Below are 14194 nucleotides of genomic sequence, written 5' to 3' on the forward strand. Positions count from 1 at the left end.
GGTTTAGACAAGGTCATGAGGATGGGGCCCTCATGATGGGAGTAGTGCCCTTCTAAGAAGAAACACCAGAGAGCCTACTCTCTGTCTCTCTCTATGATGTGAGGACACAGGCAAAAGGCAGTCATTAGCAACCTGGGAAGAGGGCTCTCCCCAGAACCTGACCATTTGAGACCCTGATCTCAGACTTTCAGCCTCCAGAAGTGTGAGAAAATAAATTTTTGTTGTTTAAGCCACATAGTCTGTGGCATTTTGTTATGACAGACAAAGCAAGTAATAGGGGCAGCATCAGACACTGCATCAGTGTCCCCCTTTCACCTAACCTTTGCGTGTCAGTGCAGTCTCTGCAAAGCTAAAACAAGTGGACTTTGGCATCCAGTTTTTGAAAGATTGCATCCCCTGTTTAGATGTATTATACATTCTGATGTTCACTCTAAAAAAAAAAAAAGAAGCAACTTTAGCCTGGCTTCAGAATTAAATGAACTCTAGTTAGTCATAACCAGACACTGTAGTTAAATGAGTTTTGCTTTTTCCAGTCATGTCAGATTGTGGCATTATTTTTCTGTAAAACAAAACAAAAACATAGGATGTGAAACTCCACCTAGAAGTAGTTCAGTGATTAAAATTTCTTTAACTGACTTTGTGTGAATTTTTGAGTACTTGAAAGACATAACTATGGCTGTGAATACAAGGGAAGGCATATTCCTTACTAGGTTTTGGCATTTTCCCGAAATTTTACCAAAATGTGCATACCAGAGAAGTTTATAAAATGCATGTATTTCATGAACATAAAGTCAAAAGTATATTTTATAAATATGTAGTTGCCTTTGTTGTATTAATTATATTCACGGGGTTAGGAGAGACAAGTAAATTGGTAGTTCAACAACTTCTGAATAATTATATAATCAACCTCACAATGGCTTGGGTATAATTTTTAATTGAGCTTTGCATTATTATAGTTGCAATATATGGATATTGTAGAAAATTAAAGCAACAGGGAGGAGGGGTCAAGATGGCTGACTAGAAGCAGCTGCTGTCAGTGGCTCTCATGGAGAAGAATGAAAATGGCAAGTAAATCATGCACCTTCAGCTGAGGTATCCATGTTTTCTCATTGGGACTGACTAAACAGTTGGTACAACACCCAGGGAGTGAGAAAAAGCAAGGCGGAACCGCTGCCCACCCAGGTGGCACATAGGGTAAGGGAAATTCCCACCCCCAGCCAAGGGAGGTGGTGAGTGACTATGCTACCCCACCATGGAAACCAAGCTTTTTCCATGGATCAGGAGATTCCCTTGTGAGCCCACACCACGAGAGCTTTGGGTCCCAAGCACAGAATTGTGTAAATTGGTGGCGGCTTGAGTTGTGGCCAGCAGCAGCAGGCTGGAGACTGCCTAAGATGACTGAGTTCCAGAGAGAGGGGTGACGGCCATCACTATGGCTCCAGCCTGCCATTTCCCCTGCTAGTGCCAGGGAGGCTGGGTGGTTTGGACTGGGAGGAATTCCCACAGTGCAGCACAGTGGCTGTGGCAGATTGTGGCCAGACTGCTTCTTTAGGTGGGACCCAGATCCATTCCCCCGACAGGGTGAGGCCTCCCTGGGAATTTCAGCAATTCCAGCCAGGGGATTACAGACAGAACTCTGAACTCTGGGATAGAGACCCTGTGGGGAGGGGGGCCACAGTCTCCGCAGTTTAGTGGACTTTGACTTTCCTGCCTGCTGGCTCTGAAGAGGTTGGGCAGTCCAGACGAGGAGGCTCTGCCAAGCGGGAGCCAGAGTACATTATTAAGTGGGTCCCTGATCTGGTGCCTCCTGACTGAGACACACAAACAGGTTGCCAGACACCTTATACAGGAGTGTTCCTGCTGGCAGTGTTGGTGCCCTTCTGGGACAGGGCACCAACCTGATGCCAGCAGGAACACTGCTCTGCAGCCTCCACTGGTGACACCTCCGGGTACAAGAGGGACCCAGGTGACTAGGGTCTGGAGTGGACCCCCAGCAAACCATAGCAGCCCTACGGAAGAGAGCCCTGACTGTTAAAAGGAAAACAAACAAATATAAAGCAAGAACAACAACATCAACAAAAAGACCCCACAAAAACCCTATCCAAAGGTCATCAGTCTCAAAGATCAAAGGAAGATAAACCCACAAAAATGAGAATAAATCAATGCAAGAATGCTGAAAATTCAAAAACTCAGAGTGTTTCTTCTCCTCCAAATTATTGCAGTACCTCTCCAGTAAGGGAACAGACCTGGGCTGAGGCTGAAATGGATGAATTGACAGAAGTAGGCTTCAGAAGGTGGGTGATAACAAACTTTACTGAGCTACTAGAGCATGTTATAACCCAATGCAAAGAAGCTAAGAACCATGAGAAAACATTGCAGGAGCTGTTAACCAGAATAACCAGCTAAGAGAGGAGCATAAATGACCTGATGGAGCTAAAAAAACACCACATGAGAACTTCGCAATGCAACCACAAGTATCGATAGCTGAATAGACCAAGCATAGGAAAGAATCTCAGAGCTGAAGACTATCTTCTGAAATAAGACAGGCAGACAAGATTAGAGAAAAAGAGAATGAAAAGGAATGAACAAAACCTCTGAGAACTATGGGGTTATGTAAATAAACTGAACCTATGACTGATTGGGGATATATGAAAGAGACAAGGAGAATGGACCCAAGTTGGAAAACGTTCATCAGGATATCATGCAAGAGAACTTCCCTAACCTAGCAAGACAGGCCAAGATTCAAATTCAGAAAATCCAGAAAACCCCAGTAAAATACTTTATAAGAAAACCAACTCCAAGACACAAAATCATCAGATTCTCCAAAGTTAAAATGAAGAAAAAACGTTAGGGGCAGCCAGAGATAATGGCCAGCAGGCCTGCTTTGCAAGAGCTCCTGAAGGAAGCACTAAATATGGAAAGGAAAAACTGTTATCAGCCACTACAAAAACACAGTGAAATACACAGACCAATGACACTGTGAAGCAATGGGTACCAGATGTTGGGTTCCAGCCCCAACCCTGTTCGTGGGTGCCCTTAGTCCCAGTGGTGACGAGGGAGTGAGAAAAGACATAAAGACAAAGACAAGAGTATAGTTTCATGTCATGGGTCCAGGGGACCAGTGCAAGCTCACAGGGACAGTGTTGGCCCTGAGTTCTGGGCTCCACAACCTTTTATTAGGTGCACAATCTCATTAACCTTGTGAACGGAAGCAGGGGATTTTTCTGGGGAGGACTAGAAACCATTATGGAGTAAGATAGCCAGGGGGAAGAGCATGTGTCTGCAGCATTCAATAGCACATGTGATTCTTCTAAGAGATACAAACCTAGGACACTGAATTTTACCACCAGTTGTTATCAAGGTATATTTGCATAGAAGCACAGCATAAGGCACCACCAGTTCTGACCACACAGAATGCATCAAGGGGCTTTTATCTCCCAAGAATTGTGACACAGAGCAATCAGAATTACTCCATATTCTGAGAACCTAGGCAGAGCCTGTGGTGTTCCAGTTATCTCTGCACTGAAAGGCTTTCCTGCCTTGCAAGCTCCCATCTGCAAAGACCCTCCCAAATCTTGTGAGCAGAGGTCGCCTTCCTTCTCAGAGATCTTGCACTAGCCCTCCTTATGAGACCTTCATGCAGCCTCTATGTTGAGAAGGCATTCATAGGACCAAAGCAGTATTTCCTGCTTTGCAACCACCCTGCAGCATTCCACGGTTTTACAAGCACTGTCAGATGGTCTTTACCTTAGGCGTCCTGTTGCCACTTGATTTCTATTTTACTGCACCAATATTTGATATTGTTTAGTTTGGGGTATAAACTTCAGTGTACAATAAGCAAAGCAAGCTTATAATTATTTAACTAGAAATAATATAGGTCTGCCTCTGGCCATCTTGACCCGCATTTACATTAACAAGTCTGCAAAATAACCAGCTAGAATCATGATGACAGGATCAAATTTGCACATAAGATTATTAACCTTAAATGTAAATGAACTAAATGCCACCAAATAAAAGACTCAGAATGGCAAGCTGGATAAAGAGTCAAGACCTATCAGTGTGCTGTATTCAAGAGACCCATTTCATGTGCAAAGGCACACATAGGCTCAAAATAAAGGGATGGAGGAACTTTTACCAAGCACATGGAAAACAGAAAAAAATCAGGGGCTACAAGCTTAGTTTCAGACAAAATGGACTTTAAACCAACGAAGATCAAAAATGCAAAGAAGGGCATTACGTAATGCTAAAGGGTTCAATTCAACATGAAGAGCTAACTGTCCTAAATATATATGAACCCAATACAGGAGAACCCAGATTTATTAAAAAAAATGCTTAGAAACTTATAAAAGAGAATTATACTCCCACACAATAATAGTGGGAGAGTTTAACACCCTACTGTAAATATTAAACAGATCATCAAGAGAGAAAATTAACAGATATTCAGGACTTGAACTCAGCTCTGGATCAAGTGGACCTAATAGATATCTACAAAACTTTCCATCCCAAAACAATGGAACATACATTGATCTCAGAATTGCATGACACTCTAAAATTGATCACATAAGTGGTAGTAAGACACTCCTCAGCAGATTCAAAAGAACTAACATCATAACAGTCTCTCAGAACACAGCACAATAAAATTATAACTCAATATTAAGAAATCCCACTCAAAACCACACAGTTTCATGGAAATTGAACAACTGCTCCTGAAGGACTCCTGAGTAAATAATGAAATTAAGGCAGAAATCAAGAAATTCTTTGAAACTAGTGAGAATGAAGAGGCAATGTACCAGAATCTTTGAGACACAACTAAAGCAGTGTTAGGAGAGAAATTTATAGCACTGAATACTCACATCAAAAAGCGAGAAAGATCTCAAATAGACACCCTAATAGCACAACTAAAAGAAGTAGAGAACTAAGAGTAAACAAACCCCAAAACTAAGAGAAGCAAGAAACAACTAAGATCAGAGAGGAACGGAGGAAAGACACACACACACACACACACACACACACACACTCTCACACGCAAAACCTTTGAAAAAATTAATGAATCCAGGAGCTGTTTTTTAAAATAAATAAATAGACAAACTACTAGCTAAACTAATAAAGAAGAAAAGAGAGAAGAATCAAATAAGCACAATAAAAAATGATAAAAGGTATATCACCACTGACCCCACAGAAATACAAACAACCATCAGAGAATACTATAAACACCTCTATTCAAACAAACTACAAAATCTAGACGAAAAGGATAAATTCCTGGACACATACACCCTCCCAAGACTGAAACAGGAAGAAGTTGAATCCGTGAATAGACCAATAACCAGCTCTGAAGTGGAGGCAGAAATAAATAGCCTACCAACCAAAAAACAACCAGGATCAGACAGATTCATGGCTAAATTCTATCAGAGGTACAAAGAAGAGCTGGTACCATTTCTACTAAAACTATACCAAAAAATTGAAAAGGAGGGACTTCTCCCTAATTCATTTTATGAGGCCAGCATCATCTTGATACAAAAACCTGGGAGAGACACAACAACAAAAAAGAAAACTTCAGGCCAATATTCCTGATGAATGGTCCAACATATGCAAATCAATAAATGTAAGTCAGCACACAAACAAAACTAAAGACAAAAACAACATGATTTCTCAATAGATGTAGAAAAGCCATTGATAAAATTCAACATCACTTCACGTTAAAAACTCTCAATAAAATAGGTGTTGAAAGAACATACCTCGAAATAATAATAACCATTTATGACAAACCGACAACAAATATCATACTGAATGGGCAAAAGCTGGAAGCATTCCCCTTGAAAATTGGCACAAGACAAGTATGCCCTCTCTCACCACTTCTATTCAGCATAGTATTGGATTTTCTAGCCAGGGCAATCAGGCAAGAGAAAGAAAGAAAGTGTTTCAAATTGGAAGAGAAAAAGTCAAACTGTCTCTGTTTGCAGATAACATGATCCTATATCTAGAAAACCTCATCATCTCAGCCCCAAAGCTTCTTAAGCTGGTAAGCAACTTCAGCAAAGTCTCAGGATGCTAAATTGATTTGCAAACATCACAAGTATTCCCATGCACCAACAGCAGACAAGAAGAGAGCCAAATCATGAACCAACTTCCATTCACAATTGCTACAAAGAGAATGAAATACCTAGGAATATAGTTAATAAGGGAAGTGAAGGACCTCTTCAAGGAGAACTACAAACCACTGCTAAGGAAATTAGGGAAGACACAAACAAATGGAAAAACATCCTATACTCATGGATAGGAAGAATCAGTGTTGTGAAAATGGCCATACTGCCCAAAGTAATTTATAGGATCATTGCTATTCCCATTAAACTACCATTGACATTTTTTCACAGAATTATAAAAAACTATTTTAAAATTCATATGGAATAAAAAAAGAGCCCATATAGCTAAGACAATCCTAAGCAGAGAGAACAAAGCTGGAGGTATCACACTATCTGACTTCAAACTATGGTACAAGGTGACATAACCAAAATGGATGGTACCAAAACAGTACTGGTACAAAAACAGACACATAAACCGATGGAACAAAATAGAGAACTCAGAAATAAGACCACACATCTACAACAATCTGATCTTCAACAAAACTGACAAAAACAAGCAATAAAGAAAGGATTCCCTGTTTAATTAATGGTGCTGGGAGAACTAGCTAGCCATATGCAGAAAATTGATACTTCCTTACACCTTATATAAAAATTAACTCAAGATTGGTTAAATATAAACCCAAAACTATAAATACGCTAGAAGAAAATCTAGGCAATACCATTCAGGGCATAGGCACAGGCAAAGATTTCATGACGAAAATATCAAAAGCAATTGCAACAAAGGCAAAAATTGAAAAATGGGATCTAATTAAACTAAAGAGCTTCTGCACAGCAAAAGAAACTATCATCAGAATGAACAGACAACCTACAGAATGGGAGAAAATTTTTGCAATCTATCCATCTGACAAAGGGCTAATATCCAGAATCTACAAGAAACTTAAACAAATTTACAAGAAGAAAACAAACAAAATTATTAAAATGTTGGCAAAGGACATGAGCAGACACTTCTTTAAGACATTTATGTGGCCAAGAAACATATGAAAAAAAGCTCAGCATCACTGATCATTAGAGAAATGCAAATCAAAACCACATTGAGATACCATCTCATGCCATTCAGAATGGCAATTATTAAAAGTTCACGAAATAACAGATACTAGTGAGACTGTGAAGAAATAGGAATGCTTTTACATTGTTGGTGAGCATGTAAACTAGTTCAACCATTGTGGAAGACAATGTAGCTATTCCTCAAATACCTAGAACTGGAAATACCATTTGACCCAGCAATCCCATTACTGAGTATACATTCAAAGGAATATAAAGCATTCTATTGTAAGATACATGCACTCGTATATTCATTGCAGCACTATTCACAATAGCAAAGGCATGGAATCAACCCAAATGCTCGTCAATGATAGACCGGATAATGAAAATGTGGTACATATACACAATGGAATACTATACTGCCATAAAAAGGAATGAGATCATGTCCTTTGCCAGCACATGAATGGAGCTGGAAGCCATTATTTTCTGCAAACTAATGCAGGAACAGAAAAGCAAACACCACATAGTCTCACTTATAAGTGGGAGCTGAACAATGTGAACACATAGACACAGGGAGGGGAACAATACACACTGGGGCCTCTTGGGGTCAGGGGTGCAGGAGATCATCAGGAAAAATAGCTAATATATGCTGCACTTAATACCTAAGTGATGGGTTGATAGGTGCAGGAAATCACCATAGCACATGTTACCTATGTAACAAACCTGCACATCCTGCACATGTACCCCAGAACTTAAATAAAATAAAAACAATAAACACATTCACATATCTTTTTTAAAAAAGAAAATTCAAGCAACAAACTTTTTTTTAGTAGCAACTTCCTCTGCTCACCACTCAAAGGTCACTACTGTATAACTTTAGTTCTTGAGTATGTCTTTAAAATGAAGTCAGTGACTCCTAGGATTAGGGTTTGAAACTGTACCACCATTGGTGAATATTAACGCACTCCAGAGGCAGGGCTCAGGGTATCTTTCATAAACAGTTCCCTCTGGAAACATATTCAGATAAATTCTTTAAAAGAAAACATTCTAAAGCAATCTCCCAGGTGATATGCTTGAATTAAGTTGTTACTATTCCATGACATGTACAGTTTAGTTCTAATTCTTTTTATACACAACATCATTATCACCCCTGAGTCAATCAGCACACTATTCAGAGGACAGTTCTCTGACCCCATGAAGTACACTTGCTAGTTTCAGGCGTCTTTTCCTACTTCTTTTCCTACAGAAGTTAACACTGGAGCAGAAAAAAAAAAAAATTGAATCTCTACTGCCTTACCTCACCACTAACATCATTTTAAAAAATGGTTCCAGGGACCAGATATTGCCATGTATCTATAGTGACAACTCAAAATCTTATACTAGGTTACAGGGAAAATTAGAAGAACTGATTACCACTCAAGTCCAGGACAAGTCTTACAAGGAGATCTGTAAGAGCATTCATCTAACCCACCCTTCGTGTACTATGAGTCATTGTATATCTCAGTATATAGTAGATTGTTGTGGCTTTGGTCACTGAATATGATCTGGTAATAGGTTTTTCAGAAAACTGAAATATCTATCCTTTTATGGGATAATTTCTGAAATCTTAACTCATAACTATTTTTGGAGGGAGATCTTTTAAATGTATGCTTTTCTGACTCAGGAGAAAAAACAGACTGTGCATCATTCTTGCATCTGTGGGTGATTCAAGGTCATTGTCACAGAACTTCAGTGATGCAGTGATATCATAGGATGCTGGTATAGTAGATAGCACTACCAGCTATGAGACTGCAGTAGGAGTTTCTCCTCCCATCTGGAAAGCTGGTTCTGCTGGTCACCATGACTGGACCTGATTTATATCATCCCTGTCAATGCTTCTCTCTTCTGTAGCTTCTGCAGCCCATGGCTCTATTCCTTCAACTTCCCCTCTTGCCCCCTGGTACTTTATTCCATTGCTTTTCCTCTCTTCTTAGACTTGGCCCTGGAGAGTTTACCTTTTTAACCAAAAGCAGTGCTTGGACAGTTTTGGACACTCAATTATTACTGTAGTTCCCTCTGGCTTTCCTTTCCACCTCACCCCTTCACCTTCCAGTTCAGCAATCCTTCAACACTTTCTTGTTTTTATTCTTTGTGTCATTGATGTCTTCTTGGCTATTTTTTAAAGTTGAATTTTTTTAATTTCAAGAATAACATTTATTTTCTTTTTTTTAAATATTATACTTTAAGTTCTGGGGTACATGTGCAGAACGTGCAGGTTTGTTACATAGGCATACATGTGCCATGGTCATATGCTGTACCCATCAACCCATCATCTACATTAGGTATTTCTCCTAATGTTATCCCTCCCCTAGACCCCTACCCCTGACATGCCCTGGTGTGTGATGTTCCCCTTCCTGTGTCCATGCGTTCTCACTGTTTAACTCACACTTACAAGTGACAATATGCAGTGTTTGGTTTTCTGTTCTTGTGTTAGTTTGCTGAGAATGATGGTTTCCAGCTTCATCCATGTCTAGAGATGGGGGTCTCGCTATGTTGCCAGCCTGGACTCAAGCAATCGATCGCTTGAAATATTTCAGGAGTTCAAGTCTAGCCTGGCAACATAGCAAGACCCCATCTCTAAAAATTGCCTCAGCCTCCCAAGTAGCTGGAACTACAGGTGTGTGCCACCATGCTTGGCTTTCTTGGCTACTTTTTATTGTCTTTTTCCTCAGAGAGTGTCTGGACCTTTAAGAGTTAACCAACTGGTGTGACTTATTATCTCCTGTCCTGTGAGGAGAAACCATTCTGCAGTCACCTGAGATCAGTAAAGAGAAATGCATGCTCCTCTGAGTTCCACACCAACCACACTCTAGTTGAAAATAGTGGTCTAAAAATTGAAAACTGTTCTATTATATACCAAACCTGTACTTTACTAAACAGTACTTAATGACCTGAAGCAGCGTTTAACAACCTTTTTCATGCCTTGACCCACATAGAAGATGATAATATTTGCACAGTGCTCTGGTGTAAACAGATGAAGGTGACCATCTGCCCTGCAGGCAGAGGAGTTCAATAAGTACACACATACCTGTAACCTATTCTTGGCACTTTGGAAGCCTGACATAAGGAGTTGTCCTGTTTCCAAAGACACAGAATTGACTTAAAGGAGTGGGGATAAATAGTCACTGTGCACTATATGTTTTCCAAGAAGTTATTTATTATTTGGGGACGTTATTTGGAGTACCAGCAGGGTTTCCTTAGGCTTAGAGATTAGTAATAAAAAAGGATTAAGTAAAAGAATAGCTAATGGTTTTTCTGAAATGCCATTAACATAGCATAGACTGTTTTAAGTGTTTTACATGGATTTTGGGGAAGATGCCAGCCTTCTAAGAGTTGAGGTCAAATCCAGCCCTCAACATATTTTTGTTCAACCTGCAAATTAAATGTTTTTTTAAAAAAAGTTGTTAAAGAAAACATACACTAAGAATAATATGCAGTAGAGACTATGTGTAGTCCCAAAGCTTAAAATATTTACCATCTGGCTAGAGAAAAAGTTTGCCAACCCGTGTCACAGAGGATGGCAGGGAGTGACAAAACTCCAAAAAAGATCCAAAGGACATGAGTAAGCAATCAGGAAGGATGGCTTTCCACAGCCCCATAGATTCCAAAAGTAGACAATGAGATTCAGTGGATCTGAGCAAGATCACTTTTATTTACAGCACAGAAAACAGCAGGAGCATCACATGATACTGCCAGTTCCTCTGCCATTACATCCCACATAACAGAAAGGGCCCAGGTGGTACCTATGCAGACAGTTGTGCTGCAGCTGAAGAATCTAGAACCAAGTTCTCAGTACCTTTTACAACAAGTAATGAACAAGCCAGAATCTTTCCCCTGAGGAGTTAGTAGTCATGTGATTATTCCTCTGTGTCACCATGACATACTTAATTGGCTACATGACTACAGAAATGGCTCAGCATCATAGGACAGCTAGACCTTGCATTGTGGTATACTCATCAAGGATAGGTACAGATGCTGGGGCGTATGGCAGACTGCCTTTTTCAACAATGGGTTGTCCATTTCATCCTTACCACAATCCTGAGAAGAAGATATTACTGTTATCCCGTTTCACAATGGAAGAAACTGGGGTGCGGTGAAAGGGAAGTAACAAAGCAACTTGCTTAAGGTCATAAACAACTTGCCCAAGGTCAAAAGTAACTTTCCCAAGGTTGCAAAGCTAGTAGACATAAGCAGTGATTTAACCCTACTCTGTCTGAATGCAGGGCCCAAACAGCATACAACTGCCTCATTCCATTAGGCAGGATATTGAGAACCACAAGGAATAGACTTAAATTATGTATCTGAGAGAATAATTCATTGTTTTGTTTTCCTCTTTTAATGATAATAATGCTGAGAGATGGCATTTTGACAATGCATAGAGCCTTTGGTGCATAATAATTTTAAGATTTATGTATGTTCAGATGGTAGCAAAAGCTTGCTAAAATCATTCCTGGTTTTAAAAAAAAAATGGATTTGGTTAGATTTTACCTTTGCCAGTTGTTTGGAAAACTTTCCTTTGCAGTATGAAAGGCAAAACACAGACTTAATTATCTCTCTCTAGCTAATATTTGAACTGCCTAATTATGCTTAAAGTGCTAATAACAGATATTACAAATTGCAACTCACAATAAAATATTTCTTCATGACTTAACCTGGTCCATCAATTAAATGAAGTCCCAGACATCTTCCTCCAGATCTTTTGTGTTACTCTCTCTACATTTCCACAAACCAGTAACTGCTTTGTATGGATAGTATAGAAACAGGTGCATAGAGGTGCTGTGCATGTGTCTATGTGTGGAAAACTAACACAAACAGCAAAAGAGGTTGCTGAAAACGGGAATGTGAGCCCTGCCCCCTAATTGCCATACTGGCAATGCTAGGTCCAACACAAGGAGGTGGAATTGAAGGGGTCAGGGCTGTTGCAGGGGACTTTGGGGTTGCCAGTAACTGAAACCTCTGAAATTGTTTAAGCAAAGGAGAAAAAATTCAATGGAAAAAATGGTCTTCCTCATAATATCCATGGGAAGAAAGTTCAGACAAGTCTTAGACAAGATCAGGAAGTCTCTTGCTAAGGAAACCCGCCAGCTCTCTGTGAAGATGTGGTCCCTCATACCTGCCCTACTGCTCTAGGGTAGTAGAATGTCAGTCAAAAGCTGGACTCTGGAGTCAGACTGCTAGATTCACATCCCTGCTGTGCACTTCCATTAATCTTTCTTTGTATCAGTTTCTTTGACTGCAAGCACTTGAGTTTAATTGAGTTCTTTGAGAATTAATTGAGGTAGGCCCTAACACATACTAAATGTTTAATACTATTAGTGCTTCTCTTTCGTATGTGCTTTATTCTTTTCCATCATCAGATTGGCTTCCCCTTCTTTTTATGCATGTGATAAGATGTCCTCCCAATTTAATCATTAATTCTAACAGACTACCTAGTGCCTCAGTCACAAATACAATTTCCTAGAGGAAAGAATCTGATTGATCCAGCACTGGTAAGTTTCTATTCCTGGTCCAATAAGCTGTGGTTGGAGAACAGGACCACAATGTTCAGGTGTGACCACAGGGGCCTATTCCTTTGTTAGCTAGGGGAATGAGAAAAGAAGAGACACAGAACTTCCATAGTACTCTTGAATTCAATATAGATATTAATAGTTATAAATGAGTAATATTGAATGTTCTATTTATAAATGGTAGGATATCTTAATATATGAGGAAAGATGTGTGTACATCAAAACCTATTCTAAATGGTATCTAAGAAGATCATGAAGTAAAATTATTTGTAAAGACTTCTTTTAAATTTGAAATATATACTGAATATTTATTTTGTATATTAAAAATTAAAATATTCAAGGTGTGTGTTAAGACAGGTTATGTCAACGTCAAGAGATGAAATGGTGAAGTTTTAAAGTTTGCCATGCAATTTGCTTGATCACCTTTTAAAGAAACTAAACTTGACAGATTCTGTGTTATTCATTATAGTTTCTTATGGTTGATCAAGAGGGACAGAATTCTGTTCTTTTTTTGAAAGAGATTAAAATCAAACATAAAGAAGCAAGTCAGCATCTGCTTCCTCTGGGATACTACATGATCTTTGTTCTCCTTTCAGTTATTCAAGACACAAGCAGATAGATCATCAGTATCTATCTGATACTTCTTGATTGTTCTGATACTTCTTGAAACTTCTGACTCTTTTTTTTTTTTTAAACCAGAACATTGATTGTGTGACTGATCCTTGAAATTCTTAAGATGAACTGGATGCTGCAACAGCTGCCCTTTTGGGTTTAGGTGTTGTTCGTTCATGGAATCCATGCCTGAATCTGTGGTATACAATTTTTAGATGCCTTATTCAACCAGTCCTGGTGGTATTTCGCCTTTTAGCCTTGGCACTCCAGTTATACTTTCCCTTTTATGCTTGGTGGGGTAGCCACATTTGCCACAGGTCGCCTTACGAAGGTGGTAGGCCTTAGAGCCACAGCGGCGGCACAACGTGTGCGTCTTACTGCAATGCTTCCCAAACAATGACATTCCCTTCGTCATCTTGCTTCTGCAACCAAGACCAGAAAGTGAAACTTCTGATTCTTGATTGTGTTTTTTCATTAATTCAGAAAAATTCGTTTCTATTCCATTTCACATTTACTGTGTGTCATGTGAGGCCCTGGGCTAGTAGGCTTGTGAGTGAGCTCAGGGGGAATGAAATGAGCTCTTTTCTCTTGGGGACTTCATTATAGGAGAGATGGCTATGTGTGCAGGGGATACATTTACACAGCTATGGTAGGGATGACTATATATACAATGAGCACCTTTATGCAACTGTTGGAGAGATGGCTGTGTATACAGTGGACACATTTACACAACTGTAGAAGAGATGACCATGTACACAGTGGAAAATTTACACAACTATGGGAGATGGCCATGTGCACAGTGTTCATATTTACCCAGTGGTGGAAGAGATGGTTGTGTATATAGTAGACCTTTTCACAACTATAGCAAAGATGGTTGTTTATATAAATGGACACATTTACACAACTGTAGGAGAG

At 39.6% G+C, this 14194-nt stretch overlaps 1 protein-coding gene and 1 pseudogene across 1 annotated transcript in view; one reads left to right on the forward strand and one right to left on the reverse strand.

The window, feature by feature from the left end:
* The window catches only part of PARM1 (prostate androgen-regulated mucin-like protein 1), a 113114-nt gene that overhangs the window by 40634 nt on the left and 58286 nt on the right, over positions 1-14194 (forward strand). The window lies entirely within an intron of this gene.
* LOC110568030 (large ribosomal subunit protein eL37-like) lies at positions 13352-13697 on the reverse strand (annotated as a pseudogene).

This window comes from Aotus nancymaae, unplaced genomic scaffold, assembly GCF_030222135.1.
Source record: "Aotus nancymaae isolate 86718 unplaced genomic scaffold, 86718_ANA_hifiasm-v0.15.2.pri h1tg000006l, whole genome shotgun sequence".
NCBI classification, from domain to species: Eukaryota; Metazoa; Chordata; class Mammalia; order Primates; family Aotidae; genus Aotus; species Aotus nancymaae.